This window comes from Odontesthes bonariensis, chromosome 19 (genome assembly GCF_027942865.1).
Source record: "Odontesthes bonariensis isolate fOdoBon6 chromosome 19, fOdoBon6.hap1, whole genome shotgun sequence".
Taxonomy (NCBI): Eukaryota; Metazoa; Chordata; class Actinopteri; order Atheriniformes; family Atherinopsidae; genus Odontesthes; species Odontesthes bonariensis.
Window position 1 is genome coordinate 5,209,596 of NC_134524.1, and position 6,046 is coordinate 5,215,641.

Consider the following 6,046-nt stretch of genomic DNA (forward strand, 5'->3'; position numbering starts at 1 on the left):
CCCCTGTAAGGAGGAGTTTCAACTCCCACCTCCGGCAGAGCTTCAACCATGTCCCGGGGGAGGTGGGGGACATTGAGCCCGAATGGGCCATGTTCCGTGCCTCCATTGTTGAGGCAGCCGACCGGAGCTGTGGCCGTAAGGTGGTCGGTGCCTGTCGTGGCGGCAATCCCCAAACCCGCTGGTGGACCCCAGTGGTGAGGGAAGCTGTCAAGCTGAAGAAGGAGTTCTTTCGGGCCTTTTTGGCCAGTGGGACTCTGGAAGCAGCTGATGGGTACCGACAGGCCAAGCGGAACGCAGCCTCGGCGGTTGCTGAGGCAAAAACTCGGGCTTGGGAGGAGTTTGGGGAGGCCATGGAGAACGACTTCCGGACGGCCTCGAGGAGATTCTGGTCCACCATACGGCGGCTCGGGGGGGGGGGAGCGGTGCACCGTCAACACCGTGTATGGTGAGGGAGGGGCTCTGCTGACTTCAACTAGGGACGTCGTGAGTCGGTGGAGGGAATACTTCGAGGGCCTCCTCAATCCTACCGACACGCCGTCCGATGAGGAAGCAGAGTTGGGGGGCTCGGACTTGGGGCCTCCCATTTCTGGGGCTGAGGTTGCCGAGGTGGTCAAAAAACTCCTCGGTGGCAAGGCCCCGGGGGTGGATGAGGTCCGTCCTGAGTTCCTCAAGGCTTTGGATGTTGTGGGGCTGTCTTGGTTGACACGCCTCTGCAGCATCGCGTGGACATCGGGGGCAGTGCCTCTGGACTGGCAGATCGGGGTGGTGGTCCCCCTCTTTAAAAAGGGGGACCGGAGGGTGTGTTCCAACTATAGGTGGATCACACTCCTCAGCCTCCCTGGTAAGGTCTATTCGGGGATACTGGAGAGGAGGATCCGCCGGATAGTCGAATCTCGGATTCAGGAGGTGCAGTGTGGTTTTCGTCCTGGCCGTGGAACAGTGGACCAGCTCTATACCCTCCGCAGGATCCTGGAGGGAGCATGGGAGTTCGCCCAACCGGTCTACATGTGTTTTGTGGACTTGGAGAAGGCGTTCGACCGTGTCCCTCGGGGACTCTTGTGGGGGGTGCTCCGGGAGTATGGAGTGCCGGACTCTTTGATATGGGCTGTTCGGTCTCTGTATGACCGGTGTCAGAGTTTGGTCCGCATTGCCGGCAGTAAGTCGGACATGTTTCCTGTGAGGGTTGGACTCCGTCAGGGCTGCCCTTTGTCACCGATTCTGTTCATAATTTTTATGGACAGAATTTCTAGGCGCAGCCAGGGCGTTGAGGGGGTCCGGTTTGGCGACCTCAGAATCGGGTCTCTGCCTTTTGCGGACGATTTGGTTCTGTTGGCGTCGTCAGGCCGTGACCTTCAGCTCTCACTGGAGCGGTTCGCAGCCGAGTGTGAAGCGGCTGGGATGACCATCAGCACCTCCAAATCTGAGACCATGGTCTTCGGCCGGAAAAGGGTGGAATGCTCTGTCCGGGTCGGGAACGAGATCCTTCCCCAAGTGGAGGAGTTCAAGTATCTCGGGGTCTTGTTCACGAGTGAGGGACGAATGGAACAGGAGATTGACAGGCGGATCGGTGCGCCGGCCCGTCGTGGTGAAGAAGGAGCTGAGCCAGAAGGCGAAGCTCTCAATTTACCGGTCAATCTATGTTCCCACCCTCACCTATGGGCACGAGCTGTGGGTAGTGACCGAAAGAACGAGATCGCGAATACAAGCGGCCGAAATGAGTTTCCTCCGCAGGGTGTCTGGGCTCTCCCTTAGAGATAGGGTGAGAAGCTCGGTCAACCGGGAGGGGCTCGGAGTAGAACCGCTGCTCCTCCACATCGAGAGGAGTCAGATGAGGAGGCTCGGGCATCTGGTGAGAATGCCTCCTGGACGCCTCCCCGGTGAGGTGTTCCAGGCCCATCCCACTGGGAGGAGGCCCAGGGGAAGACCCAGGACACGTTGGAGAGACTATGTCTCTCGGCTGGCCTGGGAACGCCTCGGGGTCCCCCCAGAAAAGCTGGAGGAAGTGGCCGGGGACAGGGACGTCTGGGTCTCTTTGCTCAAGCTGCTGCCCCCGCGACCCGATCCCCGGACCAGCGGAAGATAATGGATGGATGGATGGATGGATTTTAATCGTTGCCCATCCCTAGTTTTTACTTTAATTTTGTGTCTGGTTTTTATTATAATCTTAATGGAGGCCCTCGTGTTTCCCTCCATGTTGTTGCATGTTTTGTGTCTTTCAGCTTAAGCATACCCACATGTGAAGTTACACAGTGTGTTAGCATCCAAAGATTCCCACCCCTAATATTACCTAGTAAAGAGTAATTTTACGTCAGCTGTGCTTCTGATAAAGGATGTAAATGATACCAATAAAATAAGAAGTATAATAAACTCACAGACAAGCTTATTTGAATGCTTAAGCGTTTTAATTTTGCAAAAAGGAAGGAAAAAGGGGGATTTTGCAGAAGAAAGTTCTTTCCATAACACATTCAGTCTGATCTTATGAAAGCCACAAGACCTAAAAGACCATTCAGCAATCGTCCCTTCATTCTTTTAGCAACATTAGATAGAAAGAAAAGAAATGAATATGCTAAATATCAATAAAGAAACTTCTTTATGTTGAAAAGTCAGCCAGGAATCATCACTTGGAACAGACAGATGGAAGATGGTGGTTACAAGTTTGATCATCCCAGCACTTGGAATCTGTAAGTACCAAAGACATGGTAGTTAGCTAGAGGTAAAAGAACTGAACCCTGAACATTTACACTGATGAGGGCATTATCTATGTAGTTTATTTAGAGAGAAACAGCTTTTGCTACAATTAACACGCAACTTTATTTAAGGTAAAGAAACTTGTGCTCAAGAAAAAATGGACCAGATTCAGTGAATAATTCCCTTTACTCCCTGTATAGATCAGTGAGCAGTGCCAACCAACATGTTATTGGGGTCATCAGGTGGGAACCTCCTTTCATCAACCTCCAGGAGGCTAGACGGTGATCACTGGCGTCCCAGAGTCACTCCCCTAATGCCAGCCAACACTGCTCCTCACACCACAACAACCATCTTTTTTTCTTTTTTTAACAACCATAAGGTACCCCAGCCTTTCACCAACTGCACACCAATCACAGCGGGGTGGGGATACAAACCCTGGTTCGGGTAGGGGGTAATGAAAGTATAGAGGGTGCCAGAGGTGGAGGCAGGACAAGACACACTAGCAGATTCAGCAGACAAACTCACCTAAACAGTCTTACAATCACTAAGAATGCCAGCAAAAACAAAGCCATACAAGCCAACTCACCTAAAATGGCCGCCTGGTTTCAGAAGGCTCACACAGGCCCCACCCTCCACCTAAATATCCTGAAATTTCTTCTTTGCTTCTTCCAAAAGTCTGTTTACCCTAAGTGCTCCCCCTGCTGGGCCCCCAGCTACTATTGCTTCTTCTTATCCAAATCCACTGACTGGACTTTACTGCCTCATCTGACACTTCCTTCACTATTTTCCTCACACTCTATCCACTTACACCCAGCTCCCTCAACAGTGAGACAACAGACTTTGCAACAGATCATCTACAGCCTACTTCCATATGTATATATATAGATGTACCGGACATACAAGGATTGAAATTACGTTACTCTCCTACCAAGGCTGTAGCTAAAAAGAGACATGTATACAAACTAGTGGTGGGCATAGATTAATTTTTTTAATCTAGATTAATCTCACATAAATCTCGAAATTAATCTAGATTAATCTAGATTAAAATGGCTCATTCAGGGGTCCGACAATCCGCGGCGTTCACGGAAACAGACGTGTAAACTTTGGTTCCTATCCAAACAATAGTCGTTTAATCCTGAGACTGTTGCAATTGCCGTGTCGAGTGCTTCAACACAATAGTGTAGTAACCCCAAGCATACCTTTCTCACTGCAATTAAGTTTTATTTCGGATTTATTTCGGATTTTATTTCGAATTTAGTTTATTTTCACAGCTGCCTCTGCTATTCCTGCTCTTCTCAGGTGTACCTAATGTAGTTTTACATAATTTGTAAAAGTGATGTATATCTTGTATAAAAAATTGTAAATAACAACATGTTTATTCGTGTTCCTGCCCTCTCTTTCCTCATGTTTTTTTCCGCGGGGGTGCTGCACAGCCGCGGGGCCTTTAAGAATTGAACATTCTAAATGTGACGTCACGAGCTACCAAAGCTACCAAAGCAAATTCTCAAGCGAAGCTTCTCCAGCGAGTCAGCGACCTCTGCTACCAGGTAGCGGAGGTCGCAACATTAGGGCAGACCAGTTTATTCACATGCATGGCTCCAGCAGTTTCTCTAGCTTCGCCAACTTCTCATATTCAGCACTTGTTGGGAGGGCCAGATGGTGCTGCTGTTGAGATAGCGTTGTGTGCAGTGCGTCTCTGTTGCGCCACACGCGCAGTATCCTCCCTGCGGCCACCATATTAGGAGCGCTGTCTGTTCCAACAAGGGCAGATTTTGTCAACTATCCCCCACAGATAAGCGACCTCCATAAACTGCCTAGCACAGGCTTCTGCAAAGTAGCGTTCTTCTGTTTTAATCACACCTAACGGCAGACAAAGTACATCAGCCCACACCCGAGCTAAAATATCAAGGTAAAAGTCATCACAGTTTGCTTAGGCTACCTATTTTGACCCAGTTCCCAACCCAACTTTGAGAATAGATTAACGGCGATATTTTTTATATCGCCCGATAAGACTCTCAAATTATCGCAGCACGTTAACGCCGATAACGGCCCACCACTAATACAAACACTAAGAACATCTAAGCTAAATAAATAAAATATCCAAAATAAGGCACTAAAATAAGAAAAGACATACATAAGACTATGTGGACACCAAACACTTAAGACAATATGGACTGTGCGTTCCTCTCATGGAGGAATAAGGAGGTGGTATATGGAGGTTATAACGGTTAGACAATATTGCAATACTACCAGTATAAAATTTTGTGGATTAAGGTGCAAGAAATTTGTAAAATAGCTTAAGACTGGCTAAAGTGGTCAGTGATCCTAGACATCTTTTTGGGATGTCTAGGATCCATCCCTTGAAGGGGGGGCTCCTCTACTCTGTACTTCCTTCTATGCCTGCCCTCTGTCTCTACCCTGTCACCTCTGACAGAGTCTGACTTGTGGTTTCCTTCTATGTTGCTTATTGTTAGCTTTGATATTAGCTTTAATGTTATATATTTTTTCAATTGTAAGTCGCTTTGGATAAAAGCGTCTGCTAAAAGCATAAACATAAACTGACAGCAGCTGGCTGCACTCCACAATACATTATCCCATGTCATTTGTAAACACTGTCCCATTTTCATGTGTCACTGAGCTTGAAACATCTTGGCTCCTGTCCCATAACAGCTCTTCTTCTATGGTGCTTTAGCAGTTTTAGGATTTAATGTTTTTTCTTCCCTGCTTTCATTGCAGTGCCATGGAATGTATTTGTACAACGGATGAAGTGTTGATTAATTATTAAGTTTTAGAAATAAACAGATACAGGCCGCATTGTGACATCTTTCATTGTTGCAAGTGGCAGCGCCTCATGGGAGTCATGTGACGCGCCGCCGCGCTGCACGGCTCGTGTGACTTGAGACTATGTAAGCATCTCCATTTAAGGAAATGTTTTTACTAAAAAAAGAAAAAGAAAAAAGGGAAAAAAAGGGGAAAAAGGAGAAAAAAAATTAAATGTTTTACTTGAATTCTTACAAGAAGCAGTGAACAATTAGCATGCATGGGAGAGCTGCCTGAATGAGGAGGAAAAAATTACACAACATGCCAAAAGAGCAACCGTACTTCTCCACGGTCTGTTATCTTTTTTAAAACATCTGTTTAACTTGTGTTAAACGCTTCACCACAACGGTTCACACTGTGTCACAATGACTGAACAAGTTCATCACAGACTCTTTGAGACAAATACATCTGTTGAAATTCTTATTTTATGTAAAATCAAACATTTTGAAGATAGCAAGAATTATTTCTTCAAACTCATTACAGCTTAAGGTTTCATTTAAAAAGTTTTACTAAAACTTTTACTGTTTCTGTCTTTTAT